At 36.4% G+C, this 23,148-nt stretch overlaps 1 long non-coding RNA gene across 1 annotated transcript in view; it reads left to right on the top strand.

Moving 5' to 3' along the window:
* LOC141576652 (uncharacterized) overlaps positions 1-23,148 on the top strand; it is a 53,069-nt gene that overhangs the window by 17,865 nt on the left and 12,056 nt on the right. The window contains exon 3 of the long non-coding RNA XR_012505069.1: positions 1-23,148. This exon is cut by the window's left edge and continues 9,162 nt beyond it; it is cut by the window's right edge and continues 12,056 nt beyond it. This is a non-coding gene — a long non-coding RNA (uncharacterized LOC141576652).

Below are 23,148 nucleotides of genomic sequence, written 5' to 3'. Positions count from 1 at the left end.
GGATATGATGGATAAAGCTGCTCTAAACATCTATATATTGTTTTTTGTGTGGACATAAGTTTTCAACTCCTTCTGGTAAATACCAAGGAGTGCAACTGCTGGATTATATTGTGCATGAGTGTTTAGCTTTTTAAGAAGATGCCAAACTGTCTTCCACAGATTCCCTACCATCTTGCATTCCCATCAGCAGTGAATAAGAATTGCTATAGATCCACATCCTCACCAGGATTTGGTGCTGTCAGTGTCCTGAATTTCGGGTGTTCTAACAGGTTTGTTTCCATTTGCCTAATGACATATGATGCGGAACATTTTTTGATATGTTTATTTGCCTTCTGTGTATTTTCTTTGTTGAGATGTCTGTTAATGACTTTTGGCTACATTTAATCAGGTATTTTTGTTTCACTGTTGAGTTTTAAGTGTTTTGTGTATATTGAAGATAACAGTCCTTTATCATATGTGCCTTTTGAAAAGATTTTCTCCAAATGTCTTCTCTGTCATTCTCTTGACATTATCATTTTTCTGGCAAATTTTTAAATTCAGTTATACTTTTCAACTTCAGGTTTTCCATTCCTTTTTTTTTAAAGTAAGTTCTTTCTTATTATTTTCTATTGGATGAGACTTTTGCATATCTTCCTTTAAAATTTTAATCATGACTTTTTGTTCTTATAGGAGTTATAATGTCTAATATTATATCTATAATATCTAATATCTGTGCTCAGATATTGAAAAATAGTATTCATTTGATTTGTACTTTTATTCTCCTTTAGTATGGAACAATTTTCAACATTTCTTTTCTTTCATGATCTTATGATTTTTGAAGAACACATGTCATTAATTTTATAGTGTCCATTTTATAGTTTTTGGTATTGCCTCATGACTAGTTCCATGTCATGTATTGTTAGCAGGAGCACAACAGGCATCAGTGATGCTATGTTCTTCCCAAAGTGTTACTTTAGATGGCACAAGATGTCAGTTTTTCCACTTATGGGTGATGTTAAGTTCATCACTGCATTAGGTGGTGTCTACTAGGTTTCTTCCCTATAAAGTTCTTTTTTCCTTTCTGACTAACCAGTAACTTGAGATTATGTAAATATTCTGTTCTTCATCAAAATTTCACCCACTATTTTTAAGCATCTATTAATTTTAGATTATGTAAATATTCTGAGTTTATGTAAATATTCTGTTTTTTTTTTTAATACTTATTCAATTTCATTTCTAGTGATCGGTTTGTTCTAGTGGTCAATTTCTTCTTGATTCAGTCATGTGGACTGTATGTTTCCAGAAACTTGTCCATTTCTTCAAGGTTATTCATTTATTTTCCATAAAGTTGTTCACAGTATTCTCATATGATATTTTGAATTTCTGTGGTATTGGTTGTAATTTCTCCATTTTCCTTTCTTATTTTGATAATTTGTGCTCTGTCTTTTCTCTTCTTTGTGAGCTAAGCCTGAGGTTTGTCAATTTTATTTACACTTTCAAAAAACCATCTCTTCGTTTGATTGACTTTTTCTATTTTTTAAATCTCTATTTTATTTATTTCCTCCCTGATCTTTATTGTTTTCTTCCTTCTGCTGACTTTAGGTTTTGTTTGCTCTTCTTTTTCTAATTCTTTTAGTTGGTTGGTTAGGTTGCTTATTTCAGATTGTTTATCTTTTTTGAAGAAGGCCTTTATTGCAATGAACTTTCTTCTTAGGACTGCTTTTGCTGCATCCAATAGATTTTGTGTGGTTGTGATTTTTGTCATTTGTCTCAAAGTATTTTTTAATTTCTTCTTTGATTTTATCATTGACTTATTGGTTTCTTAGTATCATGTTGTTTAATCATCATGCTGTTGTTTTTTTCTCCTTTGTTTTGCTGTAGTTGATTTCTAGTTTCATGGCATTGTGTTCAGAACAAAATGCTTAAAATAATTACTATCTTCTTAAAATTGTTGAGTCTTATTTTGTGCCCAAGTGCATGGTCCATCCTAGAAAGTGTTCCATGTGCACTGGAAAGGATGTATATTGTAATTTGGGGGGATGTAATATTCTGAAAATATCAACCAAGTCTAATTGTTCCATTGTATCATTTAGTTGCTGTGTTGCCTTTATCTTTCTGTCAGAAGAACCTGTCAAGTGATGTGAATGGGGTGTTATAATCTCCTACCATGATTGTGTTCCCATAGATTTCTCTCTTTATATTTGTTAGTATTCACTTTATGTATTTAGGTTCTCTTATGTTTTGTTCTTGTATGTTAACATGTATACTATCCTCATCTTGCATTTTGCCTTCAATCATTATATAGTGCCCTGTTTATCTTTATTTATGGCTTTAGTTTTTAAGTTATTTTGTCTATAATCAGTATTGCTACTCCTACCTTTTTTTCTTTTTTTTTCCATTTGCATGGAATATCATTTTCAATCCTCTCATTCTCACTCTAAGTCTCTTCTTCTCCCTAAAGTGTGTCTCTTGTATACAGCATATGGTATGCTGTTGTTTTATTTTCCAATATACCACTCTGTCTTTTTATTGGAGCATTTATTCCATTGACATTTACAGTAATCATTGATAGACTTCTATTTATTGCCATTTTGAACTTGGTTTTGCAGTTGATTTGTTATTTCCTCTTTGTTTCTTTCTTTTTTCTTTTTGTGGTTTGATAATTTTCCTTGTATTATCTCTGTTTTATTTTGTGTGTGTCTCCGTTGTAAGTTTTGGTCATGTGGTTACTCTGGTTTTTACATATACTAACCCATTACTATGTCTGTTTGTTTTAAACAGATAGTGATATAAGTTCAAACCATCCTGCCAAAAAGAAAAAGAAAAAGAAAAAAAGAAAAATACTCTTAATTTACTTGCTTCCCTCTCCCATTCTTAATGATTTAGACGTCTCTCTTACAATTTCATGTTTATCCTATTGTTATTCATTGTAGTTATCACCTTTCCAATTACTTTTTTTTCCCTTTCAGTAGAAAACTGGTCATCCTGATTATAATATGTCTTGGTGTGGTTATGTTTGGTTTCTTCTTGTTTTGGACCCTCTGTGCTTCCTGTACTTGGATATCTGATTACTTCTTTAGGTTTGGGGAGTTTTCAGTTATTTTTTCTTTAAATGCCTTTTCAATCCCTTTTGCTCTTTCTTCTCCTTCTGGGACCCCAATTATGCATAGATTGACACACTTTATATTATACCATAGGTCACTTATATCGTTTACATTGTTTTTTTCTCTCTCTCTGCTGTTCTGATTAGGTGATTTTGTTTTCCTGTCTTCTAAGTCACTTATTTGTTCCTCTGTATTATCTAGCCCACTAGCTCTCATTTCAATAAATGGGTTTTCCAATTTTATGTGGCTCTTTTTTATAGTGTTAATTTATTTTTTTTTGACATATTCTCTATCTCTATGCACAATTTGTTTTAGTTCCTTCAGTACTGTGATCAGTCATTTTTTGAAATAATGATGTAGCAGACTATCAAAGTCTGTTTTATAGATTATTCTTTCAGGGAATTTCTCTTGTTCTTTTAATTGGGAGTGATTATTTGGTTTTTATCTTGCTCATCTTTCTTTGGAACTATGGATTATGAAGTATCAGTTATCTACTCTGGCCCTGAAAGGTTTTATTTATTCATTTACTTATCTGAAGTGGATGCAGAAATAAATCTATGAAAAAGAAATGCAAAATAAAAAAAATTGAAAACTGTATAATCAATAACAGAAGAACAAAACAAATAAAAATCAAATTGAAATCAATTTTAAAAATTAATAAAAATATTTTAAAGAAAAATTTTGTTAATGAATAAAATATAAAAAAATTAAAGTAAAAATTAAAGAAAATATGGATATATTTCTCAATAGACTGTGTGCCCTTATAATTTTGTTGAGAGTTCTTTCTTACTTACGGGTAGTTGCCAAGTCTTCCTTCATTCCCTTTTGCCTGTTATTACTTTGGTTGGGGGTGTGGCCAGCGTTCTGGTGGCAAGAGCATGCCCTGGCTATTTAGTGGGGCCTCCTTTTTGTTCTGTTGTTGTCACCGACCCTATCCTCACCCTGCTGCCTGAATTCCACTCACTGGTTCTAGAGGCCCACCAGTCATGTCCCTGGATCAGGGAAAATGGCCTCACTAGCCCTTGCCCCTGCTCTGTGCCAAATCTCTGCTTTTTATTCATTTCTCTTAGAAGCATGAGTCCACAGAGGCACATTTGCAGAAAGTTTCCCTCTGTCTGGGGCTGTAAACAAATCTCACTCTCACCTATGAGGTTGCCGAACCCTAGGTATAGCTTCAGGTTTCAACCCCACTTTCACTTGGGAGCTGCACACTGGAGAATATGGTGGTTGTCATTAAGCCCTGCCTCTCTTCTCCCAAGGATACACCAATAATGGTGCCATGGGTCTGCAGAGACAAATGCTACAGTGCCCCTCTCCCTAGGGCACTGCTGTGTTGCTTTGTGTGTGTGTGTGTGCAGTGTTGCTTTGTGTGTGTGTGTGTGTGTGTGTGTGTGTGTCTGTGTATTTTATGAGGGACCCAGGCTTTTCTGATCTGTATATCCCCCTAGCTATGGGACATAGCTCACTGAAGTCCCGCAAGCTTGCCTCTGTAGAGTTGGCCCATGTCCTTTTCCTGGCTCGGGCAGCCTGTCCTGTCCCAACCCTGCTGGTTGATGTCTATGCCTGGGGATTACAGGGATCCTTTGTGCCCACTTAACTTAGTTCTGTCAGTCAAAGGCCATTCCATCCAGATCCAAACCTTGGAAGTTCCCCCTCCCTCCCTCTGACCTCTCCTTTGGAGTGAAGGAGACCTAGCAAATGAATGCTATTTCTCTTTTGTCACTCTCTCCCTGCAGGACCGGTTCCCCACTATTTTACTTTCTCTTCCTTTTTTTTTTTCTTTTCTCCTACTCAATTTGCAATGTATTTTGTCTTTTGAAGAAGGCAATGTTCTGTCAAAGTTCAGCAATTGTTCTGATTGGATGGGTGGGTTCATGGATATCAGTCTTGGTGTATTTGTGGGAGAGGGTGAGCTACAAGTGTCCTTCTACTCCACCATCTTTGCCCTTGTCCTCTGCTTATTTTCTATTTAGAGTAAACCTTTCATTATTTCCTTTAGCATAGGTTTAGTATTGCTGAATTCTTTTAGTTTTTGCTTATCTGTGAAATTCTTTCTCTTTCTATTCTAAAGTACAGCCTTACTGCATAAATTTTCCTAGGTTGCAGCTTTCTCTCATTCAGAAGTTTTAATATATATTGCCACCCCCTTCTGGCTGGCAGTGTTGGTGAAGAGAAACCAACAGATTGCCTTATGGGGTTTTCCTTATAACTAACAATTCATTTTTCTCTTGCTGCCTTTAGTATAATTTCTTTATCTTTAAACTTCACCATCTTAATTTTAATATGTCTTGGTGTAGGTCTATTTGGGTTCTTCTTCTTGAGTACTCTCTGTGCTTCCTGTACTTGGATATTTGATTGCTTCTTTAGGTTTGGGATATTTTCAGTCATGATTTCTTCAAATACCTTTTCAATCCCTTTTGCTTTTTATTCTCCTTCTGTGACCCCTATTATGCATATATTGGAATGTAATATATTATCCCATAGATCCCTTATACTGCTTTCATTGTTTTTTTTTTTTTTTTTCTTCTTTTTTTCTCTTGCTTTTCTGTCTGCTGTTCTGATTGGGTGAATTCTCTTATCATATCTTCTAAGTCACTTATTCATTCTTCTGCATTGTCTAGTCTGTTTTTGACTCTCTATCGCTTGGCTCTTTTCATAGCCATTGAGTATTATGTTTTTAATTATCTCCTCTTTATAGTTTCAATTTCCTTTTCATAATGTTCTCTCTCTCTATTTATAGTCTCTTTTATTTCTTTCAGTGCTTTCATCACTCCAGTTTTGAAGTAATGATCTAGTAGACTATTGATATGTATTTCATTGACTGTTCTTTCTGGGGATTTCTATTGTTCTTTTAATTGAGAATCATTCCCCTCCTTCTTCATTTTACTTATATCTCTCTGGCACTATGGATTATGAAGTATCAGTTATCTTCTCTGGCCTTCAAGGGATTTTTGTTTTGAAGAGGATGTGTTCCTGTGTAGACTGTGCGCACCTAATAATTTTTTCGCTATGTCTGTTTTTAGTATGGATGGTAGCCACGTTTTTCTTCTATGTGTGTTATCTGTTATCCTTTTGATTAGGGATGTGGCTGGTGTTGTAGTGACCAGAGCCTTCTCTGGTTTTTTAGTGTGGTCTCATTTTTGTTCTGTGGTTGTCACAGCTCTGTCAGGGACTGGGTCTGTTTCCTTTTTGTTGGGAGTGAGGCTTCCAGACCTGATTCTGAGCTCTGGTGCATAGTAGGTGGGGTTGGAGCAGTTTAAGTACTTTTTCTTGACTCTGCCCTTGTCCTAGCTTTAGTTACAGGAATGTCAGTGTCACACACTTGGTTTGTGATGCACTATCAGGTCAGTGACATCACCAGAAGCAAACACTGCACTTGCACTTGCCCTGATACACAAACTCTGCTCAACTGCCTTAGATGCCTACACCAGTAGGGCTTCCAGCACTCAGTGACTGTATTCATGCTAGCAGATCAGCACCATGCAAAGTGCCAAATGCTGCCCCTTCAATCACCCCACTTTGCAAATTCTGCTCACTCTTCCAGAGGCCCACAGGCCATGCTACTTGGTCAGAACTACTCTCAGTGCTGCATCCACTCAGGGTAGGTGGGCTCACAGAAAATGGCCACACCAGCACTCACCCTCACTCTGTGCCAGAACTCTAGTCCTTGCCCATTTGTCTTAGAGGTGTGGGTCCACAAAGGCACCTGCATAGCAAAATGGTCCCCTTTGCTTGGTGTTGTAAACAAATTTCAGTCCAGCCTGTGAAGTTGTGCACCCTCTGGGTATGAATTCGTGTTTCAATTCCACCTCTGCCTGGGAGCTGAACACTAAGGGATATGGTGGTTGTGCTGGAGCCCTGCCTCTCTTCTAAGAACACATCAGCAATGGTGCCACAGGCCTGTGTAGACAAAGGCTATGGCCCAGCTGCATTGTGCTCCTCCCTACAATGCACACCAGCAGTATTGTATTCTTTTTTTAATTTTATGGAGAACTCAGGTTGTTCTGTTCTCTATATCCTCCCAGACATAGTTCATAGCATACTCCAGCCCCCTGAGGTTGCCTCTGTGCAGTTGGCCCCAGTCCACCATGTGGCTTTGGCAGCCATCCCCAGCCCACCCCCTGCTGGTTTGTGTCTAGGGCTGAGGTCACAGGGAAATTTAGTGTTCATTTTACTTATTGTTTTGTGGGTCAAGGGCTACTTTGCACAGATACAAGACTTGGAGTCCTCCGTTCCCTCCAGTTTAAGAGTGTGAATCCTTATTTGTCACTCCCACACTGTGGAATCCATCCCACGCTATTTTCCTTCTACTTTTTTCCTACCAGATTTGTGGTGAATTTTGTATTTTGAAGAAGGTGTTGTTCTGTCAATGTTCAGTAGGTGTTCTGAGTGAATGGGTGGGTCCTGGGGTGTTTCTCTTGGTGTATTTGTGGGAAAGGGTGAGCTACTAATTTCTTTCTACTCCACCATCTTGGCTGCTCCTGACTCCTCTTTCTTAGATTTGATAATGAAATTACTAATAATTGGCCAGAATTCTCAAACAATGTTTCCATGATCTATTCAGACAGATATTGTATACCTGTCTGAAAATTAACATGTCATTTCTTATTTTTAAAAGAAACTGACAGCACATTCTGCAGGGAAGAAGTAAATATAAGTGTAATCCTATGAATTTTCAATAAAAGGATTAACTAATGGAAAGTCTGGTAGCCATGTACAGTCAATATCAGTTATCTTTGTTCTACCTTCCTTGATAATGCCTTTTTCTGTGGTACTAATTCCTTCTCTTCCCTCTACTGATCAAAACTTCTCCATTCGAAGCCATTGGTGTTATAGTGGTTAGCATAGCTGCCTTTCAAAACTTCTCCACTCTCCACTGTGAACAAAAATTAAAACTAAAATGTCTTAGCCAGACATCCAAAGTCCAACATAGTTTTATCTTAAATCCATTCCCCCACAATCCGTATAATTCTAGGAAATAAAGGTGAACATGTCAGTCTAATACTGGAAGACACTGCACTTCTTTTGAATGTCTATTGGTGGATGTCTAATATCAGTTTTAGATTTTTTTCCTCTTGGGCAAAATCTAATTTCCCAAAAGTAAATATTTAAGTATTTTCTCTGCTGGGTTTAAGTCTTACAAGTTATTTATTAATTATAGACTAGAATCATCCTTATATTATGAGATAATGAAATACAAAATACATTTCAAATTGCTTCTCCACTCACTTCTCCTCTTTCTTTTAGAGAATAAAAGTTTATGGTTGAATTTTAATGCATAATTAAAATATATCTATATATATTTATTTATATTTATTTATTGAAGTATAGTCAATTTACAATGTTATGTCAATTTCTGGTGTACAGGATAATGTTTCAGTCATACATTTACATACATATATTCTTTTTTATATTCCTTTTCATCATAAGTTACCATAAGATATTGAATATAGTTCTCTGTTATACAATATGGAATTGTTTTTTATATATTATATATATATTATTATCTGCAAATCTCAAGCTCTCAATTTAGCCCTTCCCACTCTCTTCTCCCTCTGGAACACATAAGTTTGTTTTCTATGTCTGTGAGTCTTTTTTTTTTAAATAATTTCATCTATTTTTTAGATACTACATATAAGTGATATCATATGGCATTTTTCTTTCTCTTTCTGAGTTCACTTAGAATGATATTTCCCAAGTCCATTCATGTTGCTTTAAATGGCATTATATTATTATTTTTTTATGGATGTGCATTATTCCATTGTATAAATATACAACTTTTTATCCAGTCATCTGTCCTCTTGTTAATCTTACTGGAGAGGCCAAATCTTACTGGAGAGAGCAATGCTCACTGCCTAGGTCACAAGTGGATTAGTCAATTTGTTTTGGCTTGCTTTGAACTGAAAATTGTTGCGTTAGAGGATTTCATTTCCTATGATGATACCTTTTTCCACACCATAATATTCCCACTGTTTATTCATACCTTTCCTGAATCTCCCTACATGGACAGAAATGTCAAGCTTCACCATGAGAGAAACAAGCTCGTAGACTTTATACTTCCAGAATGATACAAGAGTTGGATGTAAGACTTAGGTTAGAATCAGTGCATTAAGTTGTTCAAAAAATAAATTACACAGACTTAGTATATGCCAAACTCAGACACTGGCTGCAAGTGGATTCAGGGTATTCACAAACCAGAAAGCATCACTGAGTTTGAAGTCCAGAGGTTTTACTTGGGCTTTATAATTTATTAAATCATTGGACACATGACTAATCTCCATCTCCAGCACCATCTACTCCCATCTTCCCAGAGTCCAGCATGTCCCTAATTTTCAACCCTCTAATTATGTGGCTGGTCTTTCTGGGATTAGTGCTCATGCTGAAGTTAACTTGGGGCCCACTACCGTGAGTCACCTCATTAGCATAATAGACGGTCTTCTCACTCAAGAAATTCCAAGAGTTTTGAAGTTCTGTGTATGGTACCAGAAATAAAGGACAGACAATTTATTTATTATACCACTGATAATAACTCTAAAAATTTGGTATGCATGAGAACTACAAAGGAGATTGCTTAAAATTTTACCCTTTGTAGAACTGAATTGAGGCTCAGAACTTCCTAATTTTCAGGAGCACATAAAGAATGCTACATTGCTGATGAGCATGTAAATTGGTACAATCACCTGAGAAGAAAATATCTGTCAGTATCCACTTTAACCTGAACATATAGATAAATCTATTCCAGCAAATCTGCTTCTAGGTAAATACCTAATAAAAGTGGCCACTGTCAGGAAAAACTGAAATATTTTGAAACACACACTGAACCACACGAAAGATTACTTGGTGTCTGTCTAGCTCACCCTTTGAGTATTTCAAATTTAATGTTACTGAGCTATTTTCTAACTCTGTAGGTAGTAGGAAACATACTCTACTATAAATTATTATTTTTCTTTAGAAATGCTAATGTACTTAATCTTGTGGAATGCAACTGCTGGGTACCATTGCCTCAGTGCGCTGTTGTTTGCCTAGATTTCTTCTTTAAAGGAACCCTTCATCTCCTCTCTAATTCACCATTTCTAAGAGGGTCAACACATATTGGTGTGAAAGACAAGACTTATAAAATATGATAGCACATCTTAGTTTGACCTTCAAGGCCTTTTACATTCTGGCCTCAAGCATCATTTCCAGATTCAACTTTTTATTTCCCTTTCTCAACTCATATTCCAAAGACTGTTACTGACACTTCAACCATCTTGCATGATGTCTTCATCCATTACCCAATTCCTTTCGCAGCATGCATGCTCACACACACAAACACACACAAACAGGACCACTTCCACCTGCCTTCCTTTCCTCTTTGAATTTTTTGAGCACTACTCTGAGCCACTCATTTAAATTTCAATTATTCATCATCTTACATATTTACCATTGTGCATACCAATCTCTCATTTTGCTTGGCAAGTTCTGAAGGCTTATCCTTCCTGTTATTAACTGATTTGTTATCTGGTCCTGTGGTGAAGTATTTTATGCATATGAGTTGAAAGAGAAGCAGTCAAGGGAATGGTTGATGAAGAAGTATAAAAATTGCCATTTCGGAAAATCTAGGACAGCAAAAAGAAACAAACAAACAAAAATAATTGGTCATGCAGAGAAACTGTGAAACCAATGATCTTTATGCTTTAAGTCCAGGATTACCTCCCTGCCTAGTTCATTGGAATTCAAACCTAGGAATTTGCCCATGTGGTCCCACACAAGCTCCACTTTCTGCTTCTGCTATTCATTCTTGTGGAATTGTCTGTATGATATTTGCCTTCAGCTTGCCTTTGTCTTCTGGTTTCTGATCATGTCCTTTCATCCCAGCTCTTAGTGACTTGTCAGATGTCACTGAGATCACAGCCACGAAGTTCCTTATACCATGTCTGGTGCAGGGTAGGTGCTCAGTGAGGATTTTCCTTCTTCTTAAAGTAGCTCAGATTTGTTATTATGCTTCCCATGGATGTGAACAAAAGGCTTTTATTAAATTAGGAAATAAAAGCAACCTGTGTTGTTTCTTGATCAAAGATTTCAGCCTGAGGCAGAATTCCAAGTTGGATGCTTGGATAGTCAGTGGGAGCACCACAGGGCCATCTCCCTCCTTGTCTCTCTAGAAGGACTCACTTGCTCATTGTCCTTTAGGGGCTTAAGCAGCAAGTCTGAACTCACAGCTCCTTGTTCACATCAGAGGCTTCCATCCAACCACCATTGCCCTGACTCCACCCTCTCCTCCAGCAGCACCAGCTCAACTCCAGAGTAGAAACTGAGAGCAGTGTCTGTAGATCGGAGTCCAGACAGCTAGCCCTTCCTGCATAAAGTAGGGTGCCCCTGAACTGACCTTTGTTGAAAGGCAGCAAGCATCCACTTTTTAGCAGGTAGGACTTCCCCCTTCTCCACTCTCTCACCCTTTGTGTCTCTTCCCCCTCTCCCCTTCCTCCCCTCCATCCTTCTTTAAAACACCCTTGAATGGATGATGCTGGCTTGCAGCTGTTAACTTAGTTCTTTTTTATAAACCCAGTAATTTATTTCAAAGTAGAGATTTCAGGCTTACTGAACAAAATCCCACTACAATTGACACTTATACAGACACTAGACTACTGTACACTTAAAAAAAGAAAAAAATCAAGGACCAAGGTGGTAGAGTAGAACAACACTCTTAGCTCACCCTCTCCCACAAATGCACCAAGACTGACATCCACTTACCCACATATCCAATCAGAAAGTCTGATGAACTTTGACAGAACTTCACCTTCATCAAAAGACAAAACATGCCATTAATCTGGTAGGAGAAAAGGAAAATAAAAGGAAGAAAAAGGGAAATAGTGCAGTCTAGTCCCATGGGGAGGGAGCAGCAAAGGTGGTATAGTGCTCATTTGTTGGGTCTCTCCCACTCCAATGAAGATGTCAGCTGGATGGAGGGGGAACCTCTGAGGCTTGAAATTGTGTAGAATAGCCCTTGACTGACAGAACAAAGTTAAGTGGGCAAAAAGGGTCCTCATGATCCCCAAGCTTAGACACGAACCAGCAGGTGTGCGATTAAACAGACTGCCTGAGCCTGATGTAGGACTTGGGCCAACTGTAGAGAGACAACCTCAGGAGATTTCAATGTGCTGTGTGCCATGGCTGGGAAGGTATACAGAGCAAAACATCATGAGTCCCACATATAATATGAAAAAATAAAGGCAAAGCAACACTGCTGGTGTGCCCTGGGGGGAGGGGTGCCATAGCTTTTGTCTTTGAAGTCTTGTGGCATCATTTCTGGTGCATTTTCTGGAGAAGAGAGGTGGGACTCCACCACACCCACCATATACTCTAATGTGCACCTAGGTGGAGGCAGGGTTGAAATCTCAATCCCTACCTAGGGGCTCTGCAACCTCATAGAGGGGAGTCAGATTTGTTTGCAGCCCCAGGAAAATAGGAAAGTTCTGCTGCAGTACCTCTGTGAACTAATGCTTCTAAGACAAATGAACAAGGAGCAGAGTTCTGGCACAGAGCAGGGGTGATGGCTGTTATGACAATTTTATCCAAGTCCACCTAGAGAGCATGGAACTGAAGTGAAGTTGAGAGAGGCACTGAAAAACAGAGTGACCCAACCACCTATCATGCACAAGTGCACCACCACAATGAAGCATTTGGAGGAGACATGACACATGGCACTAGGAGAAGCACACATCAGGAGCACAACTGGAGGGCCTCTGGAACCAGTGACTGGAGTTCATGTAGCAGGGTGAGAACAGGAGCAGCAACAACCACAAAATAAAAAGGAGATCTCATTTAATAGTCAGGGAAGACTCTTACTACCAGATCACAGGCCAAATCCCCAACAAAAAGGATAACAGGCAAAAGACAGGAAGACATAGTAACCACCCATACTTCAGACAGAGCTATCGACAAAATTATTAAGAGCACATAGTGCCCACAAGAACACATCCACATATTTTCACTTTTTTCTATTAATTTTTAAATTTTTACTTTTAAAAGATTTTTTATGTTTCTGTTTACCCTTTTTAAAATTGGACATTAAAATATTTTAAGTTGTTTTTAGTTTGTCTCAATTTCATTTTTATTTCTCTTTGCTTTAATCTTCTATTATTGATTAGACTCTGTTCTCAAATTTTTTTCTTTTTTAAGATTTTTAATTTCTCACAATTTGCTGTTTATCTCTTTGTTTTGTTCTCTTATTTATTATAATCAGTTTTCAGATATTATTTTCTAATTTTAAGGCTTTTAAAATTTGTCTCAACTCAATTTTTATTTCTCTTTGACTTCTTTTATTGTTCATAATCTGTTTTCAAATCTTATTCTTTTCTTTTAAATTTATTTTTTAGCTTTATTTCTGCATCTGTTTTAGGTAAATAAGCAAAAAGAAAACCTTTAGAAACAGAAAAGATAACTGATGCTCCATAATCAATAGTGCAGGACAGATGTAAGTAAAATAAAGAAGTAGAGGAACAACTCCCATTTAAAAGAGCAGGTAAAATCCCCTGAAAGAGAGATCAATGAAATAGACCTTGGTAATCTATTAAATCATGATTTCAAAGAAGGAGAGATAAAAGTACTAAAGACACAAAAGGTGATTGTGTATAGAGGCAAAGACTATGTCAAATAGGAAATTGAAACTTTATAAAGAAGTGTGAATTAAAATAGGAAAACACATTTGCTGAGATAAGACCTGAGTTAAAAGTTGTAAAAAAAAAAAAAAGTAGGCTACTTAATGCAGAGGAATTAATAAGTGGTTTAGAATACAGGACAACAGAAATCAACTAATCAGAACAGAAGAGAGGAAAACAAAAACCAATGAAAGAACAAAATTCAATGAAAACAATTATCCTATGGGATAATATAAAACTTGCCAAAACCTATGCATAACAGGGGTCTCAGAAGGAGAAGAAAAATCAAAAGGGAATGAAAAGGTATTTGAAGAAATCTTAATTAAGAACTTCTGAAACATAAAGAAGCAATCAGATATACCAATACAGGAAGTACAAAGGGACCCAAACAAGAAGAAACCAAACAGACACACACTGAGATATATAATAATCAGCATGGCCTGGGTTAAAGATAAAGAAATGATTCTAAATGCATAAGGAGAAAAACAGTGTTAGTTACAAAGGAAACCTCATAAGGCTTTCAGCTGATTTCTCTACAGAAACACAAACACTACAAGCCAGAAGGTAGTGGCGAGATATATTCAAAGTCCTGAATGAAAAACAAACAAACAAAAAAGATTCAGCCTAGGATAATTTATCCAGCAAGTCTATTCTTTAGAATAGAAAGAGAAATAAATATCTTCACAGACAAGCAAAAATAAAAGAATTTAGCAACACTAAATCTATGCTAAAAGAAATATTGAATGGTATACTCTAAATCAAAAAGAAGTAGGTTGCTTTTGAAAGGAGAAAACCATAATTGGAAAGGTGATAAATACCATGAATTACAACAGAATAAACATGGAATAGTAAAAGAAGACATCTAAATCATTCTCGGTAGGATGGGTTTGAGCTTATATTTCTATATGTTTAAAACAAACAGATACAGTAATGGGTTAATATATGTACAAAATTGGGTAACCATAAGGGAAAAACTTACAAGAGAGTCACAAAAACTTAAAATTAACCAAGATAATAGGAAGGAAACTTAAGAAAAAACAACACACAATAAGAAAAAGAAAGGAACAAGGGAAAAAATGCCAAATCACCTGCAAAATTAAGTTCAAAATCGCAATAAACTAAAGTTTATCAGAAATTACTTTAAATTTCAATAGGTTAAATGTTCCAATGAAAAGACCTAGAATGACAGACTGGATAATAAAACAAGAACCTACAATATGCCACATACAAGAGATCCACCTTTGGGAAAAGGACAAAAATAGACTGTGAGTGAGAAAATTGAACAAGATATTACACACAAATAGAAATGAAAAGAAAGCAGGGGTAGCAATACTGATTTCATGCAACATGAACTTTAAAACAAAGACCATAAAGAAAGATGAAGAACGTTTTATGATTTAAGGAGCAATACAAGATGAAGATATTACATCCATTAACATAACTACACCCAATGTAGGAGCAACTAAATACATAAAGCAAATACTAACAGATATAAAAAGAGAAATTGCTGGGAATAAAATAATGGTAGGAAATTAAAGCATCTCATTATCCTCACTGGAAGACCTTCCAGATGCAAATTTAATAACGCAACAGAAATTAAATGATACAATATACAAATTAGACATGGTTGATATTTCAGAACATTACATTCTAAAAAAAATACAATATACATTCTTCATAAGTGCACATGGAACATTTTCTAGGGTGGATCATGTACTTGGGCACAAAAGAAGACAACAATTTTAAGACGATAGTAATTATTTTAAGCATTTTTTTCTGAACACAATGCATGAAAGTAGAAATCAACTACAGAAAAACAAAGGAGAAAGAAATGACAGCATGATAATTAAACAACATGATACTAAGAAACCAATGGGTCAATGATAAAATCAAAGAAGAAATTAAAAACTACTTTGAGACAAATGACAAAAATCAAAACCACACAAAATCTATAGGATGCAGCGAAAACATTCCTAAGAAGAAAGTTCATTGCAATAAAGGTCTTCCTCAAAAAAGATGAAAACTCTGAAATAAACAACTAACCAACTAAAAGAATTAGAGAAAGAAGAGCAAACAAAACCTAAAGTCAGCAGAAGGAAGAAAACAGTAAAGATCAAGGAGGAAATAAATAAAATAGAGATTTAAAAAACAATAGAAAAAGTCAATCAAACAAAGAGCTGTTTTTTTTTTTTTGAAACAGTAAATAAAATTGACAAACCTCGGGCCTAGCTCACAAAGAAGAGAAAAGTCAGAGCACAATCAAAATAAGAAAGGAAAAGAGAAATTACAACCAATACCACAGAAATTCAAAATATTATATGAGAATACTGTGAACAACTTTATGGAAAATAAATGAATAACCTTGAAGAAACGGACAAGTTTCTGGAAACACACAGTCCACATGACTGAATCAAGAAGAAATTGACCACCAGAACAAACCAATCACTAGAAATGAAATTGAATAAGCATAAAAAAAAAAAAACTCCCAATGAACAAATGTCAAGGACTGCATGGCTTCCCTGGGGAATTCTATCATACATACAATGAAGAACTCATACCGGCCTTTCTCAAAATCTTCCAGAAGTTTGAAAAGGAGGGGGTACTCACAAACTCATTCTATGAAGTCACCATCACCCTGATACCAAAACCAGACAAAGACACTACTAAAAAAGAAACTCACAGATCAATATCACTGAGGAAACATAGATACAAATATTCTCAACATAATATTAGCAAACAGAATCCAACAGCACATAGAAAAGTTCATACAGCATGATCAAGTCGGGTTTATCCCAGGTCCACAAGGATGGTTCAACATATGCAAATCAATCAATAATATACCCCAACAACAAGAGAAAGGACAAAACCCACATGATCATCTTAATAGATGCAGAAAAAGCATTTGATAAGATTCAATGCCCATTATGATAAAAATCCTCACCAAAGTAGGTATAGACGGGACATATCTCAACATAATTAAAGCTGTTTATGACAAACCTACAGCCAGCATAGAACTCAATGGTGAAAAGCGGAAAACCTTCCTACTAAAATCTGGCAAAAGGCAAGGTTCTCCACTCTCACCATTTTTATTCAACATAATCTTGGAAGTCCTAGCCACTGCAATCAGGAAAGAAAAAGAAATACAAGAGATCCAAATTGGAAAAGAAGCTAAAAAATTGTCACTATATGCAGATGACATGATACTATATATAGAAAACCCTAAAAGGCCCAGGCAAAAACTACACGAACTAATGAAAGAATTTGGCAAAATACAAGGATACAAGATCACAAGATTAATGTACAAAGCAATACAAGATTAATGTACAAAAATCAGTTGCATTTCTTTACACTAATGATGAATCAACAGAAAAAAGAAATAAAGAAACAATCCCTTTTAAAATTACATGTAAAGTAATAAAATATCTAGGAGTAAATCTAACCAAGGAAGCAGAAGACTTATACATGGATAACTAAAGGAAATTAAAGGAGACTTTAAAAAATGGAAAGATATCCCATGCTCCTGGATTGGAAGAATTAGTATTGTTAAAATGGTCACATTTCCCAAGGCAATCTACAGATTTAATGCAATCCCTATCAAATTACTAAAGGCATATTTCACAGAGTGGAACAAATTATTATAAAACTTATATGGAATCACAAAAGACCCAGAATTGCCAAAACATAACTGAAGGAAAAGAATGAGCTGGAGGAACAACCCTCCCAGACTTCAGACCATACTACAGAGCTACATTAATCAAAACAGCATGGTATTGATACAAAACAGACATATGGACCAATGGAACAAAATTGCCCAGCAATGAACCCACAATGTTTTGGTCAATTAATCTTCAACAAAGGAGGCAAGAACATACAATGGAAAAAAGACAGTCTCTTCAGCAAATGGTGTTGGGAAAATTGGACAGCAGCATGTAAATCAATGAAGTTAAAATACTCCCTCTCACCATAAACAAAAATAAACTCGAAATGGATTAAAGACTTAAACATAAGACAAGTCACAATAAACCTCTTAGAAGAAAACACAAGCAGAACATAATCTCACATACATCTCAGCAATGTTCCCCAGGGCAGTCTACCAAAGAAATAGATATAAAAGTAGAAATAAACAAATGGGACCTAATTAAACTTAAAAGCTTTTGCACAACAAAGGAAACCATAGGCAAAACAAAATGGCAACCTACAGATTAGGAGAAAATATGTGCAAAAGATGAAACTGACAATGCTTAATCTCCAGAATATATAAACATCTCATATGACTTAATAAGGAAAAGAAAAAAACCCAATCCAAAAATGGGCAAAACACCTAAACAAACAATTCTCCCATGAAGACATACAAATGGCCAAAGGCACATGAGAAAATGCTCAATACCTCTAATTATCAGAGAAATGCAAATTAAAACTACAATGAGGCTTCACCTCACACCAGTCAGAATGACCATCATTCAAAATTCTATAAATGACAAATGCTGGAAAGCGTGTTGTTGAAAAGAGACCCCCCTACACTGTTGGTGGGAATGTTGTTTGGTGTAGCCATTGTGGAAAACAGTACGAAGATTCCTGAAAAGACCAAAAGTAGACTTAACATATGATGCAGTGTCCCCACTCCTGGGCATATATACAGAAGAATCCCTAATTCCGAAAGACACCTGCACCCTAATGTTCATAGCAGCACTATTTACAATAGCCAAGACATGGAAGCAACCTAAATGTTCATTGACAGATGACTGGATAAAGAATTTGTGGTATATTTATACAATGGAATACTACTCGGCCATGAAAATTGAGAACATATTGCCATTTGTAGCCACGTGGATGTCCCTGGAGAATGTCATTCTAAGTGAATTAACCCAGAAAAAGAAATATACCACATAACACTTATATGTGGGCTCTAAAAAATAAGACAAATGAACTTATATGTAAAACAAAAACAGACTCACAGACATATAATACAAACTTGTGGTTGCCAGGGGAGAGGGGATTTTGAAAGGATAAACTGGGAATTTGAGATTTGCAGATACTGAGTGACATATATAAAATAGATAAATAAGTTTTACTGTATAGCACAGGGAATTATATTCAATATCTTGTGGTAGTCAATTTTTTAAAAAGAATATGAAAATTAATAAATGTATATTTATGTATCACTGAAGATTTGTGCTGTGCACCAGAAATTGAGGCATTGTAAACTAATTATAACTCAATTTTAAAAAGTAAAAAAAAAAGTTGTCATTAAACTAGCAAAAATGCTCAGAGAGCACATACAGATGAACCCACTGTCACTGTCAAAATGAAATCACAGTGGGTTAGGAGGAAACTTGCACTGATTTTGAGAAAAACTGGCAATGACCCCAAACCAAATTTACTATCTTCCACTCTTTGTTTTTCCCTGTGGGCTTCATTCTCATGGAAATCTGACATGGAAGGGAAGTGTTAGGGACTTCAGGCTAGCTGATGCTCACTCCATGTTCTCTGATCAGCCATCTTAGCTGTGACAGGAGAGCGAGTGTCTCACTCCAAGTGGAAGAACACAGCACCAAGGCCAGTGGGGGACCTCAAATACATCCACAGCACAAAGAAATAGTTTCTCAAAACGTTTTGAGATATATGTCTACCAATCAGCATCATCAAAATATTCACTTGTATGTACTGCTTATGAAGCCATCACTATGGTCTCTGAGGGTACTAGAATTACAAGAGTTTACAAGATCTGACAAATAACATAATGAGTTTTTCTTCTGTCTTTAAAATTTAAAGAAATCGAAAACATTATTTTGGTGGGCTAGCTGCCTCCATTGAGAAAAAGTTAAAGAAGCACAGCTACAAGTATAAATATCAAACCAAGCTCGGTCTCTGTACTGATCACTGGTACCTGGCAGACGCAAGATGGAAATGTGTAGCTCAAGTTCTTGGCATGAATTACTTGCTATTAATTTGTCATTAACAGTAGATTCTGTCAAACTTAAATTTAATCATATTGATTTGTTTTCTAAAATAAAGACCTTTCACTTAAAAAATAAATAAAATCCATAAAAATCTTCAAAACCTAATAAAAACGGGCAACTTGCTATAGCCTGGTTTATATTAGACATTAGGAAGGTCTTCCATTGTCTTCTTATTTACACTTTCACGTACAATAAAGAAAAATCAGGATGCAGTTTAATCTAGTTCTTTTAAAAGATCTCTGAAGCCACCATAGCAAGATAGATAGGTTGATTCACACACTAGCTTCTCCAAAGTTCAGATGATTTTTACATGTGTCATTTATTCCAAATTTGGAAACACCCTGGAGGAAGGTAGGGATGAATGGTGGTAGGAGACACAATGTAACTATAGGAAGGACCTTACCTCTTCCCTGAATGTGTAGAAGAGCAGAGTGAGTCATGCTTGTGGGGAGTGGAGAGGAACCGAGTGCAGATTCCACTGTGGACCTGCTGAGGTTAGAGTTGGTGGGGTGCTGTTGATGAGCATGTGCTCCAAGGAAAGGTGGGGTCAGGGATTCCAGAATCACTGGAAATGGTTTCCTGGGACATGTGTCTAGAACCAGATGGCCTGGAATGGAACTAGCATGAACAGAATTCCACAGTCCCACAAAGGTAGATTCCCAGGTCCATGAACAACCAGGACCACAGGTGTGGGGGAGATGAAGGCCACTGTCTGAGAAAGTGGGAACAGGCCATGAACAGCAGTGAGGGTGTATGTGTTGGGGCTGGGAGGTGGGGTAATTCTTAAATCTTAGTTCACATGTAGACTACAAGAGACTGGGTGTGGAGAAGCCAGTCAGGGTGAGGAAAAGTAGTGGGGTATTTTTGTAGAAGGACACACTGAGGCTTGGTGATTTGTTAAAAATGGGGGAGTACCCCTGGTTTTCTGTTTGGGGAGGCTAAAACCGACAGCAGTGGAATGAGAGGTGGATTCGAGGAAAGAAAGGACATGGTGATGAAGTGAAGACACTTTTCTGGGGAGGTGAAGAGACTGGAACAGAAGTAAAATGTCTCTTTTCTCCAAAGGGATCCTCAAAGGCACAGAGTTCAGAAGTCTCCCATTCTGCTCCCATTACCAGTTGCTTTCAGGGACTCCATGAGGTATAGGGAAGCCATCTGCTTGATTATCACAGTAGAGAGCATCCTTGGTGAAGTGGAAAAACTGAAAAATTTTATTTGAAATTATATTTTCTGAAGGCATCCATTTAAGTGGTTGCCATTGGGATTCTTTTTTGAGAAGACTTGGACTTACAAATAAGTGCAAATTATCCATTGAGACCTGCCCTGTCCAGAGTGGCAGCTGCTAGGGGGGAGGGTATAGCTATGTGATAGAACATGTGCTCAGCATGCACGAAGTCCTGGGTTCACTCCCCAGTACCTCCATTAAATATAAATCAATAAAAACCTAATTACCCTCCCAAACAAACAAAACAAAACAAACAATAAAACCAAAACAAAGCACAGAAAAACAAAGTGGCAGCCGCTAGCCACATGTAACTATTGCTTGCTTGATACATAGCCAGCTGAAGTTGAGATGCGCGGTACATGTAAAATAGACTCAGATTTTGAAGGTCTAGTATGAATAAAAGCATGTGAAATATCTCATGTATTTTTCTGTTGATTATATGCAGCAATGATAATATTTTGGCTCTATTGGATTAAATATAAATATATTGCTAAAATCAATTCCTTTTTTTTTTTTTTTTTACTTATTTAAAAATGTTGGGGGTGCTTCTGGAAAATTTAAAACTGCATGAGTTGTTTGCATTATATTTGGACATCCCCTGAGTTGAATTATCAGAATCATACTTTTGCCAGTCCTGTTCATTTTATGAAGTTTTGTTTAATTATTAGAATTACATTTTCATGCTGTAACCTATACCAGACTTCTGTTTGAAATCAAGCAGTAAGGAGCTAGTATTTTTGGTTTTACTTTCTGAATTTGATGAATGACTGCATTACTGTTTTGTGTTTTCTTTTCCAAAATTTAATTGTGTGCTGGTTAATTCCAGGATGGTGATGTCTGAGTTTTTTGTATTTTGTTTTTTTTTTTTCTTTCCCTTTTTAAAGGTAAAATTGCACCATCCTGGAAATAGTTATCTCAGGGAATTAGGAATTAATTTTTAAAACATTCACCTCTCAAAATTCCTTCACTGGGCCTGGCAGCTCAAACCATGACTGTATTGCTCTTTGGAGCTGCATTTTCAAAACATTTTATTGATGTATATTTGATTTACAATGTTGTGTTAGTTTCAGGTGTACAGCAGGGTGATTCAGTATATATATATATATTTTTTCTTTTTCAGTTACTTTTCCACTGTAGGTTATTACAAGAAATTGAATATAGTTCCTTGTGATATACAGTAGGTCCTTGTGCTTATATATTTTATATATAATGGTGTGTATCTGTTAATATGGCCTCTTTTTGAATGCAAACAACATAGGTTGGGGCTCGGAGCCTTGAAAAACGAACATTACTAAGGCCATCCGCCCAGGCTTTGGGGGCTTTCTGAGTTTGTCTGCCCCCCCCAGGGGAAGGGAATTGCTCCTGTCATGGGATGTGATGGTGCTTGGGCATCAGGACACTTTCCTGTAGCCACGGCTGTGTGTCCTCATTGAGCAGGGCAGAAAAATTGATGCCTATGCTGAAGTGGACGGGGGGTTCTGTGAACAGTGTGTTCTCACAGTATTACCTTTTTCTGAGTTGCAGAGGATAATTATTTGACAACTTCTGTGTGACTGACAAGAAATGTGTGTGGTAGAATAGCCTTTCACATCTTACAACTTAAAGCAGTCATTTTCCCTCCCTTTTTGTTACAAAAGAATTTATGTTGTTGGGAAAACTACTCGTTAGGTGGACTTACCATAGTCACAGCCTTATGCCACTTTACCATATTTTCTTCTTGTGCTTTCCAGAACATTATAAAGTTGATAGAAAGAAAACAAGCATGAGGGAATACTCCTTAACTCATTCTATGCAGCCACCATCATTCTGATACCAAAAACAGGCAAAGACACCACCAAGAAAGAGAATTAAAGACCAATATCACAGAAGAACATAGATGCAAAAAATCCTCAAGGAAATACTACCAAATAGAATGCAACAGCACATAAAAAAGATCATACATTATGATCAAGTTGGGTTCATCCCAGGGACACAAGTGTGGTTTAACACATACAAATCAAAGTAATAATTCACAACAACAAGAGAAAGGACTAAAACCACATCATAATCTCAATAGATGCAGAAAACACACTTAATAAAATTCAACGGGGAACTATAAAACATTGATGAAGGAAATTAAAGAAGTTTCTAAAAAATGGAAAGATACCCCATGCTCCTGGATTGGAAGAATCAATATTGTTGAAATGGTCATACTGCCCAAAGCAATCTACAGATTTAATGTGATCTCTATCAGATTACAC

This window comes from Camelus bactrianus, unplaced genomic scaffold (genome assembly GCF_048773025.1).
Source record: "Camelus bactrianus isolate YW-2024 breed Bactrian camel unplaced genomic scaffold, ASM4877302v1 HiC_scaffold_154, whole genome shotgun sequence".
Lineage (NCBI taxonomy): Eukaryota > Metazoa > Chordata > Mammalia > Artiodactyla > Camelidae > Camelus > Camelus bactrianus.
This window is presented reverse-complemented; position numbering and strand designations above follow the sequence as displayed.